General features: G+C 45.2%; 1 long non-coding RNA gene across 1 annotated transcript; it reads left to right on the plus strand.

Moving 5' to 3' along the window:
- The first annotated feature begins 228 nt into the window (after positions 1-228).
- Positions 229-10,977, plus strand: LOC148138371 (uncharacterized). Its single transcript, XR_015753987.1, has 3 exons — positions 229-365; positions 1,604-1,764; positions 9,967-10,977. It is a non-coding gene; the product is annotated as an uncharacterized LOC148138371 (long non-coding RNA).
- Positions 10,978-13,117: the final 2,140 nt, after the last annotated feature.

Raw genomic sequence — 13,117 nt, forward strand, 5'->3', positions numbered from 1 at the left:
CTGTAACGCCTATCGATGGAATGACAATCAGATGGAAGCTTTCACTGTGTTTGCAAAACATTAATGAGAGTTCAGGGCGATACTGATCTTCTAATCTTGGTTTCACTGAAATAAATAAATGAACTTTGTGAACGGGCAGGTCCCATTATTACTTCATGAAAGCAATAAAAATCATGAATAAAGGTGAGAATTGATTTGTTTCTTGGGGACAAAGGCAAATTTGACAAAAATGAACCGTGATGATTACTGGAAAAAGACGTTTGTCAATTAAATTTCATCCATATCTCGTCCAGTCAGTGAAGGAACTGGGGAGGAAGTTTCACTTCAATAAATCTGTTGGAAATCTTTGGGGAGCTAACACCCAGGTAAAACCAAGGAGAACCAATGAATGTTAATTCCTTGAACTTCCAGAAGGTCTTTGATAAAGTTCCACACAGGAGGCTACTGAGTAAGATAAGCGCCCATGGTGTTAGAGGCAAGGCACTATCATGCATAAAAACTTGCCTGTCTGGCAGAAGGCAGTGCGTGGGGTTAAAAGTTCATTCTCAAACTGGAAGCCGTTGACTCGTGGTGTTCTGCAAGACTCAGTGTTGGGACCACAACTTTTCACTTCATAAATCAATTATCTAAATGAAGGAACTGAGAGCATTCTGGTTAAGCTTGCAGATGATACAAGGAAAGGTATAGGGACAGGTAGCATTGAGGAGCGGGAAGGCTGCAGAAGGATTTTGACAGATTAGTAGAGTGTGCAAATAAGTAGCAGGTAGAATTCAACATTGAAAAATGTGAGGTCTTGCACTTCGGTAAGAAGAATAGAGACATTGAGTATTTACGAAATAGGGAGAAGGTTCTGAAATCGGAAGTGCAAAGGGACTTGGGAGTCCGAATTCAGGATTCTCTTTAAGTAAACTTGCAGGTTGAATCAGCAGGTAGGAAGGCATTTATTTAGAAAGGAGTGGTATATAAAAACAGGGATTAAGTCTGAAGAGTTATAAAGTACGAGTCAGATGACATTTAGAGTATTGTGAACTGTTTTGAGCGCCATATCTAAGGAAGGGTGCAGTGATCCTGGAGCAGGTCCAGATGAGTTCATGAGAATGATCCCAGAAATGAAAGGTTTAACATAGGGGGATTCTGGGTTCATACTCGATGGAGTCTGGTAGGATTTGGGGGAAGGAAGGAAATTTACGTGAAACATACTGAATGGCCTGGACAGTGCGAAACCAGGAAGACGTTTCCATTGTCAGGAGAGGCGAGGAATTAAGAGCACAGATTTGTAATAAAGGCCAGACAGTTTAGATTGAGATGGGGAAAAACTTCTTTTACCAGAGAGTTCTGAACCTAGCGAATTCACAGTCACAGAAGGACGTGGAACCCGGGGTATTGAGTATATTTAAGATGGAGAGAGATAGGTTTTGATTGACAAGAGGAGAAAGCAGGAGAATGAGTTTGAAAAACCTTATCAGCCATGATTGAATAGTCGAGTATACTCGATAAGCTGAATGGTTTAGTTTCTGCCACAATTTCTTTTGGTCTTATGGTCTTCTTCATGTGTCACTTGTCAAAGGAATGACTAATGAAGCTTATTCTCCTTGTTTCCTAGTTGTAAAGAACGGTGATGAGATCTTTCTGTGGCAATATTGGGCTGGAAGATACATTGAACTGAATGCATTTTATGTGCTGTGCACAATTTCTGCTTCCATCCAAGGGCTAGTTGAATCGTGACTTTGGAAAAAGTGAAATTACCGACTCCTTTGAACCAAGGTTTGCACGATGGCTTATTCGTTAACACTATTGCCTCACAGCGCCAGGGAACTGGGCTCAGTTCCACCCTCAGCTGACTGTCAGCGTGGAGTTTGCACATTCTCCCCGTGTCTAGATTGGTTTCCTCCAGGCATTCCAATTTCCTCCCATAGTACAAAGATGTGCAGGGGTGGTGGATTGGCTGTGCTAAATTACACATTGCACTCAGGGATGTGGGAATTAGGTGCGTCAGAAATGACAAAATGCAGGTTTACAGGGATAGGGTAGGGAGATGTGTCTGGTCCGGGGTGGGGGGGGGGGGGTGTTCTTTGTAGAATTGGTTTGGACTCATTGGGCCAAATGGTCTGCTTCCACACTGTAGATTTCTAAGGATTACGGAATTAATGCTGCCTGTTTTAAGCATATAACAATCTAAGTATTTCCAGTGGACATTGGATTATTTTTTCTCATGAGACTTTGGACTGATTTAGGTTTTGAATGTGGCACATGGAATTTAGAATAGTACAGCACATATCTGACCCTCTCTCTCTCTCCCTCTGGCTATTAGGAAGTATGTAATAGTGACTGCACCTTTTTTATTGCTGAGTCATCCAAGATATCCTTTCTCATTGCAGCTGTGGCATGCTTCGCCACCACTTTTATACCCATCGCCATCATGCCAGAAGCATCTAAACCTTGAGGCATTGTGCTGCCAGTCCTGCCCTTCTCGCAAAAGGGTTGCTGTAATGGCCACCACATTGTACTTCCATGTGCTTATCCAGGCTCTAACGTCATCTATTTTTCCTGTTGCGCTCTTGCATTGAAATAAAAGTATTTCGGATCGCCAGTCCCAGTCTGGTCATCAATCTGGCCCTGGTAAAAACAATGACTGCAGATGCTGGAAACCAGATTCTGGATCAGTGGTGCTGGAAGAGCACAGCAATTCAGGCAGCATCCGAAGACAGGCAAAATCGACGTTTCGGGCAAAAGCCCTTCATCAGGAATAAAGGCAGAGAGCCTGAAGCGTGGAGAGATAAGCTAGAGGAGGGTGGGAGTGGGGAGAGAGTGGCATAGAGTACAATAGGTCAGTGGGGAAGGAGATGGAGGTGATAGGTCAGGGAGGAGAGGGTGGAGTGGATAGGTGGAAAAGGAGCTGGGCAGGTCGGACAAGTCCGGACAGGTCAGGGGATCGAGTTGCTGGAGGTTAGAAGCTAGGATGAGGTGGGGGAAGGGGAAATAAGGAAACTGTTGAAATCCACATTGATGCCCTGGGGTTGAAGTGTTCCGAGGCGGAAGATGAGGCGTTCTTCCTCCAGGCGTCTGGTGGTAAGGGAGCGGCGGTGGAGGAGGCCCGGCACCTCCATATCCTCGGCAGAGTTGGAGGGGGAGTTGAAATGTTGAGCCACTGGGCGATTTGGTCGATTGGTGCGGGTGTCTCGGAGATGTTCCCTAAAGCGCTCTGCTAGGAGGCGCCCAGTCTCCCCAATGTAGAGGAGACCGCATCGGGAGCAACGGATACAATAGATGATATTAGTGGATGTGCAGGTAAAACTTTGATGGATGTGGAAAGCTCCTTTGGGGCCTTGGATAGAGGTGAGGGAGGAGGTGTGGGCGCAGGTTTTACAGTTCCTGCGGTGGCAGGGGAAAGTGCCAGGATGGGAGGGTGGGTCGTAGGGGGGCGTGGACCTGACCAGGTAGTCACGGAGGGAACGGTCTTTGCGGAAGGCGGAGAGGGGTGGGGAGGGAAATATATCCCTGGTGGTGGGGTCTGTTTGGAGGTGGCGGAAATGTCGGCGGATGATTTCATTTATGCGAAGGTTGGTAGGGTGGAAGGTGAGCACCAGGGGCGTTCTGTCCTTGTTGCGGTTGGAGGGGTTGAGTCTGAGGGCGGAGGTGCGGGATGTGGATGAGATGCGTTGGAGGGCATCTTTAACCACGTGGGAAGGGAAATTGCGGTCTCTAAAGAAGGAGGCCATCTGGTGTGTTCTATGGTGGAACCGCTCCTCCTGGGAGCAGATACGGCAGAGGCGGAGGAATTGGGAATACGGGATGGCATTTTTGCAAGAGGTAGGGTGGGAAGAGGTGTAATCCAGGTAGCTGTGGGATTCGGTGGGTTTGTAGAAGATGTCAGTGTCAAGTCGGTCGTCACTGATGGAGATGGAGAGGTCCAGGAAGGGGAGGGAGGTGTCAGACATGGTCCAGGTAAATTTAAGGTCAGGGTGGAATGTGTTGGTCAAGTTGATGAATTGCTCAACCTCCTCGCGGGAGCACGAGGTGGCGCCAATGCAGTCATCAATGTAGCGGAGGAAGAGGTGGGGAGTGGTGCCGGTGTAATTATGGAAGATCAACTGCTCTACGTAGCCAACAAAGAGACAGGCATAGCTGGGGCCCATACATGTGCCCATGGCTACCCCTTTGGTCTGGAGGAAGTGGGAGGATTCAAAGGAGAAATTGTTAAGGGTGAGGACCAGTTCGGCCAAACGAATGAGAGTGTCGGTGGAGGGGTACTGTTGGGAACGTCTGGAGAGGAAAAAACGGAGGGCTTGGAGGCCCTGGTCATGGCGGATGGAGGTGTAGAGGGATTGGATATCCATGGTGAAGATGTTGCGTTGGGGGCCGGGCAAACGGAAGTCTTGGAGGTGGTGGAGGGCGTGGGTGGTGTCTCGAACGTATGTGGGGAGTTCCTTGACTAGGGGGGATAGGACAGTGTCGAGGTAGGTAGAGATGAGTTCAGTGGGGCAGGAGCATGCCATGACAATGGGTCGGCCAGGGTGGTCAGGCTTGTGGATCTTGGGAAGGAGGTAGAACTGGGCGGTGCGGGGTTCCCGGACTATGAGGTTGGAAGCTGTGGGTGGGAGATCTCCTGAGGTGATGAGGTTCTGTATGGTCTGGGAGATGATGGTTTGGTGATGGGGGGTGGGGTCATGGTCAAGGGGGCGGTAGGAAGAGGTGTCCTCGAGTTGGCGCACTGACCTCTACATCGCTGAAGCCAAACGCCAACTCGAGGACACCTCTTCCTACCGCCCCCTTGACCATGACCCCACCCCCCATCACCAAACCATCATCTCCCAGACCATACAGAACCTCATCACCTCAGGAGATCTCCCACCCACAGCTTCCAACCTCATAGTCCGGGAACCCCGCACTGCCCGGTTCTACCTCCTTCCCAAGATCCACAAGCCTGACCACCCTGGCCGACCCATTGTCTCAGCATGCTCCTGCCCCACTGAACTCATCTCTACCTACCTCGACACTGTCCTATTCCCCCTAGTCCAGGAACTCCCCACATACGTTCGAGACACCACCCACGCCCTCCACCTCCTCCAAGACTTCCGTTTGCCCGGCCCCCAACGCCTCATCTTCACCATGGATATCCAATCCCTCTGCACCTCCATCCGCCATGACCAGGGCCTCCAAGCCCTCCGTTTTTTCCTCTCCAGACATTCCCAACAGTACCCCTCCACCGACACTCTCATTCGTTTGGCCGAACTGGTCCTCACCCTTAACAATTTCTCCTTTGAATCCTCCCACTTCCTCCAGACCAAAGGGGTAGCCATGGGCACACGTATGGGCCCCAGCTATGCCTGTCTCTTTGTTGGCTACGTAGAGCAGTTGATCTTCCGTAATTACACCGGCACCACTCCCCACCTCTTCCTCCGCTACATTGATGACTGCATTGGCGCCACCTCGTGCTCCCGCGAGGAGGTTGAGCAATTCATCAACTTCACCAACACATTCCATCCTGACCTTAAATTTACCTGGACCATCTCTGACACCTCCCTCCCCTTCCTGGACCTCTCCATCTCCATCAGTGACGACCGACTTGACACTGACATCTTCTACAAACCCACCGACTCCCACAGCTACCTGGATTACACCTCTTCCCACCCTACCTCTTGCAAAAATGCCATCCCGTATTCCCAATTCCTCCGCCTCCGCCGTATCTGCTCCCAGGAGGAGCGGTTCCACCAGAGAACACACCAGATGGCCTCCTTCTTTAGAGACCGCAATTTCCCTTCCCACGTAGTTAAAGATGCCCTCCAACGCATCTCATCCACATCCCGCACCTCCGCCCTCAGACCCAACCCCTCCAACCGCAACAAGGACAGAACGCCCCTGGTGCTCACCTTCCACCCTACCAACCTTCGCATAAACCAAATCATCCACCGACATTTCCGCCACCTCCAAACAGACCCCACCACCAGGGATATATTTCCCTCCCCACCCCTCTCCGCCTTCCGCAAAGACCGTTCCCTCCGTGACTACCTGGTCAGGTCCACGCCCCCCTAAGATCCACCCTCCCATCCTGGCACTTTCCCCTGCCACCGCAGGAACTGTAAAACCTGCGCCAACACCTCCTCCCTCACCTCTATCCAAGGCCCCAAAGGAGCTTTCCACATCCATCAAAGTTTTACCTGCACATCCACTAATATCATCTATGGTATCCGTTGCTCCCGATGCGGTCTCCTCTACATTGGGGAGACTGGGCGCCTCCTAGCAGAGCGCTTTAGGGAACATCTCCGAGACACCCGCACCAATCGACCAAATCGCCCAGTGGCTCAACATTTCAACTCCCCCTCCCACTCTGCCGAGGATATGGAGGTGCTGGGCCTCCTCCACCGCCTCTCCCTCACCACCAGACGCCTGGAGGAAGAACGCCTCATCTTCCGCCTCGGAACACTTCAACCCCAGGGCATCAATGTGGATTTCAACAGTTTCCTTATTTCCCCTTCCCCCACCTCATCCTAGCTTCTAACCTCCAGCAACTCGATCCCCTGACCTGTCCGGACTTGTCCGACCTGCCCAGCTCCATTTCCACCTATCCACTCCACCCTCTCCTCCCTGGCCTATCACCTTCATCTCCTTCCCCACTGACCTATTGTACTCTATGCCACTCTCTCCCCACCCCCACCCTCCTCTAGCTTTTCTCTCCACGCTTCAGGCTCTCTGCCTTTATTCCTGATGAAGGGCTTTTGCCCGAAACGTCGATTTTGCCTGTCTTCGGATGCTGCCTGAATTGCTGTGCTCTTCCAGCACCACTGATCCAGAATCAATCTGGCCCTGCCCATTCTTTCCTCGAGACATACTTGGTTTAGCCTTCTCTTCTCTTCCATCCATCCATAGACTAATACAATGGTTTGGTTCCCACCCACAACACTATTGTTAATTCTCATGTCTGTCACTAGCAGACCTCCATAACGGATATTGATGCCCGTTCAGGTTATCTTCAACACATCCTTCTGGTATAGGTCCCTCCATCCCTAGAACTAATCCCAATGACCCAGATATCTGAAGCTGTCCATCATACACCAGCAATATAGCTCCAAATTCCCCTGTATTATCTTCCTGTTTCTGGCCTCACTAACACCTGACAGTGAGACTAATCCGAATGTCGCTATCCTATATCTGGACAGACTGATGCAGTAATTTCATCTTATGAATTTATTGCACCCAATCAGTATAAAAGAGGCATACTAATCAAAGTTTACATACTTTTCGAATATATGACCAAAGTGCAATTCCCTCTACAATCCGATACTGCAAATGTCTGAGCTTTAATAACTGGTCAGGGATTGAAAGAATCAACAATAACTCTATTCAGAATAACGTCTCCTGGTTGAATGAACAAGGAGAAACTGTTATGAAAGAATTAAAAGCAATACGCCAATTAACCATCCTGGGTAGCAGAAAGTGAAGTTTCTGAACCAGTCGTTTCCTGGGAGGGAGGCAGTAATAACTGATTGATAATCTGCTGCTTCCTGACAAATGGGAAATTAAGATTACCTCCAGATCGTATGTGCTGAGGGAAAGGGCTTAATGATAGTGCAGGCTGTGGTTTGAACATGCAGCTAAGACTGAATGCAACAAATTATAGGGAAGCTACTCCTGACAAGATGGCAAGCTACAGACTTGATGACTGCTGAAGAGCAATGATTGTAGTGGATGTAGAGATGTAAATGCCCATTAATAATGTCACACCTTTAACTACATAATAGTGAATTTCAGTCTGAACTTCCATAATTGAGGACTGTTGTTTTGTTTGCTACATGAAGTAAAGTTCAATTCATTTTTTCAGCATTTCATTGTCTCTGAGAATAAAATTGAAGGTAGATTGTGATCATTTACGCACAATAATAGTCAGCATACCTACTTACAATGCCTTTAAATAATCAATTATTGATACAGACCAGGCCAGACCCCCTCACGATATTTTAAAAAGATTGCCTAGATCCTAATGTTCTCTTAATTTAAAAGCAGATGTGCAGTGGATGTTCCAGGTGTGTATCTGGTCAAACCACTCAACTTTAACAAAAGATAAATTCAAACAGAGATTCTTGCAGTCATAATGGAAGAATATCTAGAGAGAATTTTCAGAGAAATTAAGAAGAATCCTTTACTGAAGCTTGGAACTTTCTGAGTATCACACATCTTATGATTGCTACAAATAAAAACAAACGAGAGTAAAACCTGAACTGTTAGAACTGACCTCGCCATTGTTAAACTGGACATTTCGGTAGCTCTGCCTTTGCAACCTCTATTAAAAAAGCAAGGACAAAGTAACCTGTTGAAAGTGACAGCATCGTCATACTATCCATAAATTATACATCAGATTTGTATACCATTAGACCAACAGTAGTTGCCCAAACACTTTATAAATGTGAATAGACTGACAAATGCCACAAAACTGGAAAACTTAAGTAATTGAAGAAAAGATCAGCCAGTGTATAAATGTATGATGATACTTGTCAGAGAGAAATAACTTTATTTTTGTGTCCTTTATGGGGCACAACACACTTGGAATAGCCTTTCACAGAGGAGAATCTGGAAAGGCACAATATTTTTAATCAATGTATTAAAAGTGTCCTCACAGACATTTGTTTACATTTTACATTGACTGCATCTCTCATATTGTATTGAAATTAATATTCTCTCATTTCAAAATTCCCTGCGTTTCTCTACGACATATAAATAAAAGAAATAGTAACAGGATTTGACCATTTGGCCTTTTGTAATTGCTCTGCAATGGCTGATGCTATGCTCTGCAATGATAATGGCTGACGATCCAACTCGAGACTGTTTCAGCTTTCTCCCCCCACAGGGCGTCCCCGATTTATGATCATTCCACTAATGAACGCTCGTGCATATGAACATGATCCCATTGCTTGGAAAACCACCTTAAGGTTGAGACGAGAAAGTTGTGAGTCTTTGCCAAAGAGATCTGAAGGGGAAGTGTCCTTATATATATATATTGAACGCTGAGATAGGTAGATGCTTGATCAGTCAGGAATCAAAGATTACGGGAAAAGAGCCGGAAGGTAGATATGATGATTGCAGATGATCTACAATTCTATTCAGAGGATGTTAGAAGGTTTCAAAGGGTCGAAAAGTGTGTTGCTGGAAAAGCACAGCAGGCCAGGCAGCATCAGAGGAGAAGGAGAGCTGAAATGTCAGGCACACGCCCATCATGAGGAAGGAGAAAGTGGCTGACTTCCATTGCTATTTCTTCTGGTCTTGTGGTGTAATGTCATCTTCCAACACTTGGCCCATAGCCTTGTATGATTTGGCATCACAAGTTTGAATCTAACACCCTGACAAGCAGTGAGTTCCAGATTCCCACCAACGTCTAAGTGAAACGTTTTTACTAAGTTCCCTTCCAAACGTTCTTCTTCTTACTTTAAATCTATTCCCTCTTGTCATTGATCATTCTACCAAAAGGCGTTGTTTGTTCCAGTATAACCTGTTTGAGCCCTTTTTAATTTATTCCTTACACAGTTCTCTCTAAACGCACCACCACTTCCATCTGAAGGACAGCAGGAACATAGGAGTCCCACGACCTGCAACTTCCCTCCAAGCCATTCACAATCCTGAATTCAAAATATATCGACTCTGTTCCTTTACTGTCACTTGGTCACAATTCTGGAATTCCTTTCCTAAAGTGCATTGTCGGAATAATCACACCAGAAGGTTTGCAGTAGATTAAGAAGGAAGCTCACCAACATATCAAATCGTGACGGGCAACAAATATTAGCCGACGTCCTACAAGGCTATACATATAGCATGACACTCACGTGTAATCAGTGTAAATCTGCATGTCAAGTGTAAATATATGACCACAATGACAATGTGTAGTTTCAAACATGAATCAAAGTCAAACACCTCCCACCTTGTACATGTCAGGTACTCATCTGACTCAGCCAACGTTGTCTATCTTATACGTTGCAGGCAAGGATGACTGGAGGCATGGTACATTGAGGAAACCACGCAAAGGCTATGACAATGGATGAATGGGCACCACACAATAATCAACAGACAGGAGGGTTCCTCCCAGTTGGGGAACACTTCAGTGGTCCAGGACATTCAGCCTCGGACATTCGGGTGACCATTCTCCAAGGTGGACTTCGGGACAGGCAGCAGAGAAAAGTGGCCTCGTAGAGGCTGACAACTAATTTCGGTACCCATTGGAATGGCCTCAACCGAGACCTTGGGTTCATGTCACATTGCAGGTGATCACCATTGCACTACACACACACACACAGATATTCCTACACATATACACTCTCACATACACACGGACACAGGTGCACGCAGACGCGCACAGACACCCACACACACCCTTCTAGACTCACACATTCCCACACTCACACATGCCTCCATCACAGAATTAAGACACTCTGCACTCACTACACACACTCACTTTCTCACACACACAACCCCCACCCGAGACAGACAGACACACACAGACAAAGACCCACATGCACACATATATTTTGTGGGGTGAATTTGTACTTGCAGAGATACATTGTACTTTGCTCAAAAAGTATGCATTCATGTAGAACTCTGAGCTCAAAAACTGCATGAATTTATGTAAAACTCTATTATCTCACTTTTTAGATTAAAATCAATCTAATCATCATGGCATAGACAGAGAACACAGGGGGCCAACACCTTCAGCATATTGTCTAGATATCACCATTGTTAACAGCTAACCCGAGAATGCAATTTTTAAAAAATGGTTTTGTGATTTTCACATGAAAGAAGTGAAACAGTGAAACTATCACTGTATTCTAACAGATGAAAGGCTTAACAGACAATCAATTTTTCAATGTATAATTTCAGTTACATCGCACTGTACATTTTTGCTATAAATTCTGTGTTACGATCTAGCCCTTCACCATCACCTGTTGAAGAAGCGTCACTCCAAAAGCTCGTGTGCTTCCAATTAAACCTGTTAGACTATAACCTGGTGTGTGATTTTTAACTTTGTACACCCCAGTCCAATACTGGCATCTCCAAATCATGCTTATAATAGCCATTCAAATGGATTATGAAAGGAAACCTGCCAGGAATATCAAAATGATAATTATTTTTATACTCAGATAAAGCAAGTTCAAGAGCAGCAATGGTTCATTAAAGACTGAAAGTATGTACTTGTCCACGACTAAAGAGAAAAAGGCAGACGTGCTGAAATTACGTTACCTCAGTAGTGGCAGTCAGAAATGTCATTTTATGAATTATTAATTATCTTCTTTCCTTATTTTATCATTCACAAAGCAGTGATAGATCAAACAAATCATAAAAAGAGGAAGGTTTGGGTGTAGGCCCAGTTGAAACATTTAAAAGGCATCTGGGCAGGTACATGAATTGGATTAGGGGGTTAGATAGGGTCGACAGTATGAACCTTTTCCCGCGTATTGAGTCGGGTATTACAAGGGGGCATAGCTTTAAATTAAGGGGGGGTAGATATAGGACTGATGTTAGGGGTAGGTTCTTCACTCAGCGAGTCGTTAGTTCATGGAATGCCCTGCCAGTAACAGTGGTGGACTCTCCCTCTTTATGGGCATTTAAGAGGGCATTGGATAGGTATATGGAGGATAGTGGGTTAGTGTAGTTTAGGTGGGCTTGGATCGGCGCAACATCGAGGGCCCAAGGGCCTGTACTGCGCTGTATTCTTCTATGTTCTATGTTCTATGTTCTATGAAACTTTCAGAGGGAAAGGGAACAAATGCAGGGAACTGGGATTGTTATAACTACTGAAACGAGACTGACTAAAGGGTCTGTTTTTGTGCTGTATAACTATGACTCTGACTGTTAATCAAAGATCAGTTCTACATAACATTTCATTTCTCCTTGTCTAGTGCGACAAAAACAAACCGTTAATGAGGTTACTTCATTTCAAACATTCGATACAAATCTGAGTAAAGCTTTGTTATGATCTGACACAGCCTCAAGTCATGAACTATAAATTCCAGGGGATAAAGGGTAAAGTGACAGGATAGATTAAAAAAAAATACTTCAGCGACAGGAAGGAAAGTAATGAAATTTTATTTCACTAAAATATTACTTAACTTTGGGTTCCATGGCAATCAGTTTTTATTCCCATTTCTTAAATGTTTGTCGATATGGTGTTGAAACCGCTGAATGGAATTCAGAAAATTGAAAACAACATAGGAATGTCACGTTTGTTGATGCTGAATGAGACTTTTTTTTTTGACTGCAGATCTTGGTTAGCCAATTTAGTGGAACAGAATCAAATATAACAAACGCTGATTGGCATGAGATAATACTTTGAAGGAAGTTTTGAAAGGTGTTGGAATCATGAGTAAATGCCTGAACGTGTTACAGGCTCCCAGCATTCTCCGTATAAATGTAAAATCACCATACTCCTATTCTTTCACTTGAGGCATTGACTGGTGTTAGTTCACTACACCTCAGGCAAGCGGAGAGATTGAGAAATAGAGTAGAAAAATGGAAACCGAAACTGGTGGAGTTATTGAGTGATTGCATCACTAAAAGTTTACCAATCTACCTGAGAAACTGCTTATAACAGACATTGATTTGATAGATATGTCGGTGTTCACAAAGTCAGTGACATTACTATGAAATTTTTAAAAAACAGATTGCTAGAAAAATCTCAGACTGTCTGACAGCATCTGTGGAGGGACATCAGAATTAACATTGTGGGTTTAGTGATCCTTTCCAGGACAGAACTAACGCATGACTTTGATAGCTGAAGCAAAGAACAAAATGAATGCAGGATTATTTTAGAATTCTGAAAGAAAATGCAGATGCACTGTTGTGTTCAGTTTAATGCAGAGTTGAAGGATGCGAATGTATGACAGAGTATGACTAAATGCATATTTTAAAGGCAGCAGAATATTATGCATGCAAACAGGTCGAAGAGTGTTTATTGAGTTAGATGTGTGCATTTTTGTACTGGACGATGAAATTATAAATAAATACAACGCGTTCAAAGCAATCAAAGCATCAGATTTCGTGGACAAAGTAAGAAAAGAATCATCTCTGAGTGATTCTAACACATACATAGAAACTATTCTGAAGGGTAATTGAACAAATATAAATCACTAATACGTTC

This window comes from Chiloscyllium plagiosum, unplaced genomic scaffold, assembly GCF_037043375.1.
Source record: "Chiloscyllium plagiosum isolate Xiang-an unplaced genomic scaffold, Cpla_swu_hap1 HiC_scaffold_40, whole genome shotgun sequence".
In the NCBI taxonomy this organism is placed as follows: domain Eukaryota; kingdom Metazoa; phylum Chordata; class Chondrichthyes; order Orectolobiformes; family Hemiscylliidae; genus Chiloscyllium; species Chiloscyllium plagiosum.